The 10,635-nt window shown below is 45.7% G+C and overlaps 1 long non-coding RNA gene across 1 annotated transcript in view; it reads right to left on the reverse strand.

Annotated features, from left to right (window-relative positions):
• Window positions 1-5,543, reverse strand: part of LOC147748921 (uncharacterized) — a 233,122-nt gene extending 227,579 nt beyond the window's left edge. The window contains exons 1-2 of the long non-coding RNA XR_015299732.1: window positions 5,390-5,543; window positions 3,391-3,510 (exon numbers count right to left, since the gene is read on the reverse strand). This is a non-coding gene — a long non-coding RNA (uncharacterized LOC147748921). The remainder of the gene's footprint in view (window positions 1-3,390; window positions 3,511-5,389) is intronic.
• Between the last annotated feature and the right edge of the window lie 5,092 nt (window positions 5,544-10,635).

Raw genomic sequence — 10,635 nt, forward strand, 5'->3', positions numbered from 1 at the left:
CTCAACACTTTTGCAATACATTTAATGCATGATTACCAACACTTTCCAGGAGCAAACAGGTACTCTAGCTAATAAGTGCCAACACTTCTGTATTTCCATACATAGCACTAGGCGAAAGAATGGGGATAGAGAAACTTACGGAGGACAGACAAATAAAAGTGAGTGGAAGTGAGCTCGAGAAATTAGAGACTTTGGAAGGGGGAACAAGAAGGATAACAAGCAACAGGTTAAAGGGTATATGAGAAGTTGAGAATTCTGTGTGTTCACATGCTTGAAAGAGGGAGAGAGATAATAAAAAAAGAGGAGAGACGTCCAGGTGCCTCACTGGCTGCGCTTCCTCTGGGTATGCCTAGCTGTGCATTAACTTTCTGTGATGCAAGAGCTGCATCTGGGTCTAGACGTAGCATTCCTGACCGAGACCTGGTGGAACAAATCCTCAGCACTGGACATCGACATAGCTATCCTGGATGGCTACAATTCACCCGCAGGGATCGCGCAAATGGAATCGGAGGAGGAATAGCCATCGTCCACAAGGCCACACTCCAGGTCCACACCCTTGCAGATGACTCTCTAAACTCTGCCGAACACCTCCACTTCCGGTTCCACACCAACCCCAACACCACTCTCAGAGGAACACTCGCCTACAGACCTCCCGGACCCCGGGCCCTGTTCAAAGACTTCATCGCTAACCTCGTCAGCCCCCACGCACTCGCCTCCATGCACTACATCCTCCTCGGGGACCTGAACTACCACCTCGAAAACAACTACGACAGCAACTCCGTCACCCTGATCGACAACTTCGCCAACCTCGGCCTCCGACAAATCGTCACCGAACCCACCCATGCCGCGGGCCACACGCTCGACCCCATCTTCTCCACAAGCGCCTTCAACCACACCACCGAACTCCACTGGACCTTCCACCACTGTATCCACTTCACATTCCAGAAGGCAACCATGCACCACCACACTCAACAGCTACCTCGCCGCTGCTGGGGAAAAATCTCAGAGAAGCAACTGACCTCTGCCCTCGCACTGGACGCTCCAACCTACCCCACTGACCCCGACACCGCTGCCCGAAATCTCAGACAGTGGATCGAAGACAGCGCCAACACTCCCAACCCGCTAAAGAAGCCCTCCATCAACCACTACAGCAAGAAAGCTGCCTGGTTCACCGAAGAACTCCAGACCTCCAAACACACATGCCGGATGCCAGAGAAAAAATGGCTTCAAGACCACATGTCAGACAGCCACGCTGCCCACAAGGACACCATTCGCAGACACCACCAACTCATCAGAACAACCAAGAGATCCTCAAATATTTGGTACTATTTGTCTGGCAGATGTCAGACAGCTTCAGATTTCATCGGTTTTTGCGTGCTCTCATTTCTGAAGGTTAACATATAATTCAGTGTTCTTTGAGATCATGACAGCTTTTATTAGCTGCAAATTCACAAACAATGCATGGCTGTTCTGCACAAGGGCCACCAAAATAGGTCTTATTTGGGACCCCAAAAATCCTTAAGATGGCACTGAAAATAAACAACAGGCCTGGGGTGTTCATTCCTCGTGAAGACTCTGACCACACTCGTTTCTCATTCAGCCACCGAGTTGGAGGTTTCTGGTGGGAAAGGTAGCAATTTCCATGCCTACTTTTTCCACGTGAGAAAGATACATGCAACAGAATTTTATGGTCCCCTCTATCAACAGGCTCTAATGAAAAGTCAGAGGAGGAGGACAAAGCAAAGAGCTAAACAGCCCACAGGTAGACAGGAGACTGCTTCAACAGACTGATTCTTCAGATTCTACTTAATCTCCTTATGACACAGCCATATCCTGCCCTGCCTTGAAGAAAGGAATCATGGCCTAGACCAAGATATTCAGTGGCCCAGTCCAATTCTTGAGACCCAGGCAGAAGGTAGGTGGCCGTTTGAGGCCATTTACCGAGCGGTAACGGCCGATTTTTGCCGTTACCGTTCGGTAAATGGGTGACAGGTATGTAGGGGGCATTATTTTACTGAATCGGTAAAATTACCAATTCAGTAATTTTACCGATTCGGTAAAATAAAAAATTAGTAATTTTACTGATTCTGAGGCACCCAGATATAGGTGGGACTCTTCAGAGTCCCAGAGGCCTTACCGAATCGGTATTTTACCATCAAATCCAATTTGATGGTAAAACACCAATTCCGGTGTACATGCACATGTGTGCATGCACACCTATGCCATGTGACAGGCAGACCTGCCCTTAGGGCAGGTATGCCTGCCACATGCCACCCGAGACTGTTTGGGGGGTGCCAGAGGGTGTCAAAGTGACACCCCCTGCACCCTTGTGAAAATCGGTATTTACTGATTCGGTAAATACCTAATCGGTAATGCCCATTCATTCCTATGGGCTTCTTCCGAATCGGTATTCCAGCACATCTGGAATACCTAAATATCCACCCCTTAGATTTACCGATTTTTAATTACCGAATCGGTAAAATTCAGTAATTAAAAATCGGTAAATCTATTTTACCTACATCTGGCCCTATGTTTTCTGTAACTCTGGTAAACCAAGAGGATCACAGGACCAGCACCACATCTCCAGAAGTCAAGCTAATTTACATTTTAACCCCACTCGCCTCTGCCAAGGACTGACCAACACAGCCTGACCTACTCTTCCATCTTGCCTTCAGTCTAGGTTTCTGTGATAATCAGTGTCCAAGGCATAGTTGGTTAGGAAAGGGTTGGTCACTTCATTGTGCAAGGCATAGACACTGCAAAGGAAGTAGTTTTTAAAGCTGCAGTGTTTATAGCCTTGACCAATGTTACGGTCCCTTATCAGCTTCAAATGGTTACTTTACTACACATACTTGCAAAAATGAGCCCATCTGAATCCAGCAGTGTTTCATGAAAGACTGTGATCTGCAAATGTGGGACACTATTTTCGTGGTGTCCGGGCCTGTTTTTGATCCCATCCGACCCTAGATGCAGTGCTTAGCAGTGTGGCGAATGAAGAGGCATGAGAGATAGATGCACAGTTTATGTTTTTCAGTAACCTTGCAGATTTGAGCTGCTCGTAGACCCCTTTATGGTATTTCTATGATTGTAGTCCACTTACAGGCTACCGCACCGGGTTGTGAAACCTGAGATATTTTGTCTACAATGTTATGGTCCTGAGACCTCTTTAACTCGGCTGTGTAACTAGGATAGTATGGCAGGGATCAGTGGCTGTCTGAAAAGGCATATTGTCAGAAAAGGCATACTTAGATGGTACCAAGTAATATTCAGAAAACATTCAGACCAGTAAATCCTTTCAAACCTTGTGCGTTGAACAAGAGGTGCTGTTGTTGGGACATTCCGTTCTCTTCCCCATACCACCCTCCTCTCCCATGGGAGCACTCAACTCACGCGATGGTTTCCTCGTGAGGCTTGTATAGCACACCGATTCCGGCTCTAGGCATGTTATAGGGAAGGCACTGCAGATCTGTTTGCTGGGGCAGTGGATGTACTGACATTTGATTGTGGAAGCTGCAAGAGAGAGGAGGGTTAGCGACAATCAGTGCACCTACAGGAGTATGTTATTGTGATCATTATTTCTCACTCTGCAGAGTGCATGTCTACCACTGTTATCATTTAATCATACATTCAGTCATTCCCAGCAAGACTAGACTAGATAGCTCAGCTGGTGTCTGCCCCGCTGTACAAGTCCGAGCATAACTACTCGACGAAAAGCTCCAATCCGACTGATTTGCCGGCTGCAGAGCCCCATCGACCATGAATTCCAGGCCCAAAATATAGATCAGAGGTCAATGTCCCTACCACAGCAATCCGTACCTTCCCTTTGGGTTGATTAGTTGTGATTTTAGTAACTTCTACTAGGGATAAATAGGTTTCCTACAAAAGACCTGTGTGCTATTTGACTGTCCTCCTATTTCCCAATTTTGGAAACTAGTTTTGTTCCAAATCCAGAAGATCTTTCAATTCCAAGTCCCCTACTCCATTTCCCACATTTTTCTAGGCTCCTTATCTCCTGACCTTCCTCATGCCCACCATCATTACCTGCTCATTGACCTTCTAATAGCTATTGCTTTTCATCACATTACTTCTAACTGGAAACAAGCCACTAATGTTTCTTTCCGTTCGTGATGGAATGTGGTCTGTTTTCATCACCGATTAGATACCAACTATGTTTCCCCCGTCTCTCTGGCAATTAAAAGAGATCTCCTTTGGCTCCCTTTAGTAAATTATCTCTCTTCCTCTGCCCCTTCAGTCACTACCCGTGCTGTTAGTTCTGTTGAGGTCCAAAAACCACCTTGAATTCCCCATTGCCTTTTTTTCCAATATTAACTGTTGAATGCTATTTATTGTTGTATCCAATATGATTTTTAATCTATTCCATTTTTGTAATTTCATTATGCTTGCTTTGTCGCTCTACTTTTATAATTTTGATAGCATCTTCTTTTTATTTATTGTATTTTGTATTTACGATTCCATCACAACCCTCCCGATTTTATAACTTAATGAGTTATAATGTTATCTGTTTCTTCTTTTCTGTTTCTGTTCTTTATTGTTGCAATAAACTCAAATTAAAAAAAAAAGACCCGTGTGTAAACTGTAGGTTACTCATTACAATCCCAGGTAATTAACAACGTTTTGTTGTTAATGCACCCACTGTTGAGCTCTGTGGGGTAACCTACAGCTCACAGTCTACTGTCTCTGAAACTAACTCAGAGGAATAAGGGGGCAGATTTACAAGCCCCTTACACCACTCTTGCGTCACTTTTAACATGGGAAAAGTGACGCAAAAGTGGCGCAAGGGACTTGTAAATCTTCCCCAATGTACCTGCCGCAGAGGCCTGCTTTTCCCCTGCTGGTGAAAGGTGACAGTGCTACTACATTAGACCAGCTGACAGTGCGCCTGCTGCAGACCAGAGGCCCCAGAGCACAGTGCATTCTGTTAGTTTGAATCTGCACTAATCTGATGATTCATTTGAAGATAGGAAACAGAGAAGCCCAATGCTGACAGTTCTTTTCCAAAAGGAAAGACATGCCGCCTCCAAATATGATCAAGACATTTAGTTTTATGTACTCTTGCAAAATATTTCTAGGTAAAGTGTGGCGCTCCTCAGACTATCTTCACTACTGCTCCAGTCCCACTTGGGCTATAAAACCGGCCCAACCTAGAAAAGCAGGTGCTTCTTTGAGTCTCTTTCGTACAGTGAAATGTAGCAATGTAAATTCGCCTTTTCTTTCGTTGTGATTAAACCCTTTTGCTGCCCCTTTCAATGGATATAATTGCATGCAGGGGCTAATTAATAATCTTGTAATTGGGGGCGACTCTCTCGCAGATTGGAGAACAGAATGCCACGCGCCCCCTCTGTGGCAGGTTGTGTCTGTGAGTACTCACCCTCCTGGAGGACGAATCCCAGCAGTAGCAGTAGCAGCAGAAGGCGCCTCATCATCTTTCTGCTTTTCTGATTGGTTGATCTGAATTTGGTGCTTTGGCCCAGAGTCTGTCTGCCTCACTGTGGTGCGTTGAGTCTCTCTCAGTGTCTCCTCTCACTCACCCGCACACTGACTAAGATATACACACACCCCTACCCTAGGCGATTGCATCGACCTTCACTACACCTCACCTCAAGTAACTTAAATTGTGTTGCAGCATCACCAGGATACGTGTCATCCGGTACCTATAAATTGTCAGGGTTTGTGAAACATTCTGACCTGGGCCTCCCTCTGCACACAGGCTATATGTGTGTCTTGGACGCAGAACAGCACATACAGCCCGCCCATGAGCTGCCATGCAGAGTACACACAGACCGCCCATGAGCGGTCATACACAGTGCGGACAGGCCGCCCAAAGGCCGCTGTTTGTACACAGGACTTCGAAAGAACATTCTCTATTTGTCCTGGGTACAGTACGTGCAGACCTCCCAGTTGGACATGGCACCCTTGGTACAGGGCCTGGGTATCGATGGGCCCCAGTTGTAGACAAAGGCCTGACAGAGTCAGGGAAATATACAACCTCTGTTCTATAGTTGGCCTTGTTGTACAAGTACACAAATGTTTTTTTTTTCTTCAGAATTAGATTTGTAGAAATGGCATCTTCTGCCACCGCAGTGGAATATACACCTCCCTCCTGCTGTACATTTAATCAAAATAAGCAAGTTGACAATTAAAAGAGTAATGCAAGTAGGGAATTTGAGCAGAACCAGCCAAACATCAAATATGGGCCTCTTTCGCCCACTGTGCCGGAGCCGATCATGACTGGGCCTGTAATTTGGTAGCTATGTTCTTTACCAATATTTGGCTGTCAGGGCTTCGAGCAAAATGTATTAAGGGGCACAAAGAAGAAGTTTATTGCTCATGTGAGTGCCTTCAAATTGAATTCTCTCACATAGGGTGTTGCAATATTTGAGCTGGAAGCCTTTTACGGCACAATAAGTTGAGTTTTACTGCAGTCTCGACGTGGTGTTGAGTGGAGGCCAACTCATTTCAAACTTCCCCAATTAAAACAGCACAGAGTAGAGAAAGGCAGGCTACGCTACTGACATTCCAGCTTAGCTTACAGCTTTAACATATCTCCTTTCCTCAAAATCATGTGGACACAAAAATGAAAATGAGCAGCAGCTGCACCATCAAAAATGGCAATACATGACAACAAAAACGTTTTTGGGGAGTAAATTGTATACTCACTCCTCTTTCCCATTCTATTCGTCTCTTCAACTAGTCTCTTTCATTCTCATCAACCCCTCTTTCTCCATCGCCCACTCCACCCATCAATCTTCTCTCCCTTCTGTTCTACTACTTTCCTCCAGTTGCTTCACTCTCCGTCGCTGGCTCCTGTCTCAGTACTTATCATTCATCACCACCCTCCTCTCTGACCACTTTTCTTTCTCATTGTCACTCTCCACAAGCCTTATCCTCCATCTTCACTCTTCCCAACTCCTCTCCCTCTACTCGCCCATCTCTTTGTACAGGCCTCCCCAGTGCCCTACTCCCATCATCCACTTGCTCAAAAATCCGCTGCTCCATTCTGCTTCATCAGACTCCTCTTTCATCCTCCTTCATCCAACTCTCGCACAATCTTCATCACCTTCTCTGCTATATGGCATTCATCACCTGCTAATGACCTCTAATAACGTAGTCTGAACCTAAATCCATCATAACTTTTTGCTCCCCATCCCATTCCAGCTTAAAACCATACACATGCAAATCAGTCTTGACCCTGCTCCCCAGGGGAACAGTCCAGCCCGAACTGCCAGACCAGGTCCACCCTGGACCAGAAACACATATCCTGGGACCGGTTACGAGGGTTTCACCCCTCATCAGCCAGGCTAGCTTATCTCCAGTGGCATGGAGAGCACGGGACACATGTCAGGGGATACCCGTCCCACTCGGGGTGACAAATGCAAAAAGAACAATTGGTGGACAGAATGCTGAACAATGTCAATAATTCAGCACAGCCATCTTGGCCTAAATCCATTGTTTTTATGCTCCACATACCATTCCAGTTTAACCCAGCCATAAGCAAATCAGTCTTGGCCCTGCTTCCCATGGGAACAATCCAGCCCAAACTGCTAGGCAAGGTCCTCCCTGGACAAAAAACAAACATCCTTGGACTGGTTTGGTGTTTCAACCCTCATCAGCCAGGCTAGCTTGACTCCTGTGGCGTAGAGAGCACTGGGCCCACGTTTGGGCATACCCATCCCACTCAGGGTGAAAAAGGCAAAAAGAACAATTGATGGACAGAATGTTGGACGATATCAAACACCCACCCCAGTACAGAGATCTGGGTTTAAATTCATTGTTCTTGTGCTACCCATGCCATTACAGTTTAAATTCAACCATATACAAATCAGTCTTGACCCTGTTCCCCATAGGAACAGTCCAGCCCAATCTGCCAAGCCAAGTCCTCCCTGGACTGGAAACAAGCATTGTGGGACCGGTTTCGGGGTTTCACCCCTCTTCAGCCAGGCTACCTTGACTCCAGTGGCATGGAGAGCACGGGCCCACGCCTGAGCATAACTGCCCCACTCGGGCTGACAAATGCAAAAAGAAGAATTGTTGGACAGAATGTTGAACAATGCCAAACATTCACCCCAGTACAGAGATCTGAGCCTAAATCATGTGTTTTTTGCTCTCCATGCCACTCCAGTTTAAACCCAGCCACATGCAAATCAGTCTTGACCCTGCTGCCCATGGGAACAGTCCAGACTGAACTGCCAAGTCAGGGCCTCCCTGGACCAAAACAAGCATCCTCAGAACAGTTTCTGGGTTTTACCCCTCATCAGCTAGGCTCAGCAGTTTGGGCTGGACTGTTCCCATTGGGAGCAGGTTCAAGATTGACTAGCTGCCTGGCCTCCTATTCTGGAGTCTCAGGGAGTTAAAAAAATGTTGACCAACCTGCTTCTGTACATAGACTCAGCCATCTGTGCGTCTGCCCTGCCAAGTGGTGCCATCCCACTCCTGGACCCTTGAAAGTGGGCCTATACTGTTTCTCCAGAAGAACCTGTGCATTTTCTGCTCACTGATGCATCTTTGAGCAGAAACAAAGAAACTCTGGGGCCGAGCGGTGCATCATGAACAGAACTGATGCACCGCCAATGTTGCGCGGATTGCACCCGCTGCAAAAGACTCCTAGAAAGCCTACCGCATCTAGGACTGAAGCATCGCCTTTGGAACCGCCGCTGCATGACTGTTTACCTGGTGCAAGCTCCATGCATCCCTCGTTGATGACAGCCTTAACAAGACACCAATATCCAAAATGCAGCTTCTCCACTCATCTGAAGAAAATCATCTCCTCTGTTGCACCTTCAATCCTCATCGCAGGACTTGGCATCACAAGCCCTGTTGACAGGATCCTTAATGTTGATACAACAGGAACTCGTACCGCAGCCTTGTTGCATCTCAGAACTGAAGCATTGCCTCAGCTGCATGATGCACCTTCAATGCGGATCCACCAAGAGCTCAGCAACCAAGATTAAGGTACTTTGGTTCTGCAGGCCTAACTTGGCTTCTGTTTGAGGTCAGTACTTTGAGACAGTCAGGCCGAACTTCTGAGTTTGACCCGTTCTGGTGTGGCCAGATATCCCAAATAGCGTTTGTTGCTTATTTAGGCTATTTTACTTACAAATGTTGAAATTCATTACCTCAAGTTCTACTTATTAGATTTTTGTCGTTTTGGTCTTCTTTTATTTATTAAATTAAGCTCTAACCTGATGTGGAATGTATTTGTGTGGTATTTGCACTGTTTTGCTGTTTAAAGTGTTGCACAAATACTTTACACATTGCCATTAAAAATAAGCCTGTCTGCTCTGTGCCTAGCAACCACAAAAGTGAGCACAGGTTCATTTAGGGTTTGCCTGCTTCTTACCCTGACTAGGAATATGGTTGCTGCTTGACTAGGGCTCATACCCCAGTCAACCACCCCCCATATTCTAACAGGATTCATTCATTCATCTCTCCATAAAGTTGCCTCTGTTGTTCTGTGTACAAAATCCTATATAAACATTGGCTCTTTCTGAAACTAGATAACACCATCCCAATTGTTTTCAACTGAAAAGCATCCGATGGCAAACAATATGGGTCAAACATTATGTAACATACCATGTCACAGCTTTATTAATCCACAATCGGATGTTAACAGTCAGACATGGTTACCTGATCTTCATAATAGTTTTCAGAAATGTCGAAATTGTAAAAGAGTAGGATCTGCTTCTTATAGTTACCCCCACTTTTTGCTGATGTTTCACTGTTTTTCAACTTTTGTCTGGCTGGGGCCTTGCTATCCAGGACCCCAGCCTAGCTGGTTCCTCTCTAAAATGATTTTATCTACTTTAAGTACACCACTGATTGGATTCTGGGGTACCCTTATAATTATTGCACTACAACATGTTTCCCCCAGGTTGGACAATCTCAAAACTTCCTGCAAATAAATCAAGTTTACGAGATCAGACGCCTTGGTTGCGTCCACTGTAATGACAGCTAATGGCTGTTCATCCGTGGAAGCTAAATCTATTGCATCAATAAGACTATACGTTCGATCTTTGATACTTCTACCTCAAACAATAACTTTCTGATTTTCATGAAGGAGTACTCCCACTACCCCATTCCATCTATCTGCTACAATTTTTGAATAGATCTTGTAATCCGAGTTTAACAGCGAGGTAGGCCTGTAAGAGTCACTGCAGACTGGTGGTTTATCCGGTTTAAGTATCAGAGTAACAGTGGCTTCATTCCATGAGGGGGGAATCTCTTCATCATTTTCAAACATTGCTGAAAGCAGCCTACCAAAAACCGGCATTAGATATTTTCCTAACTTTTGTATATACCTCCATTGGAAGACAATCAGGGCCTGCTGCCCTACTCGTTTTCCCTACTTTAATGGCATTTCTTATTTCCTACTCAGCAGCCGTGGCCCGTGGATGGAGTTCGGTGAGGCAGAGAGGCGGTGCGGGGGAGGGGCGGGGTGGGAGGTGGTAAACAACGGAATATGGATAATTGCAGGTAAGTAAACAATTTAATAAATAAAATTTATTTCGTAGCGCGCACTGCATCACATTTTGCTAGCAGTTGGTCTGATTAACCCAATCAGACTCTCCCATCTCAACGTTCTTGAGAAATTTTATGAAGGAAGAAGTTCATATCCAC

This window comes from Lissotriton vulgaris, chromosome 1_1 (genome assembly GCF_964263255.1).
Source record: "Lissotriton vulgaris chromosome 1_1, aLisVul1.2, whole genome shotgun sequence".
Taxonomy (NCBI): Eukaryota; Metazoa; Chordata; class Amphibia; order Caudata; family Salamandridae; genus Lissotriton; species Lissotriton vulgaris.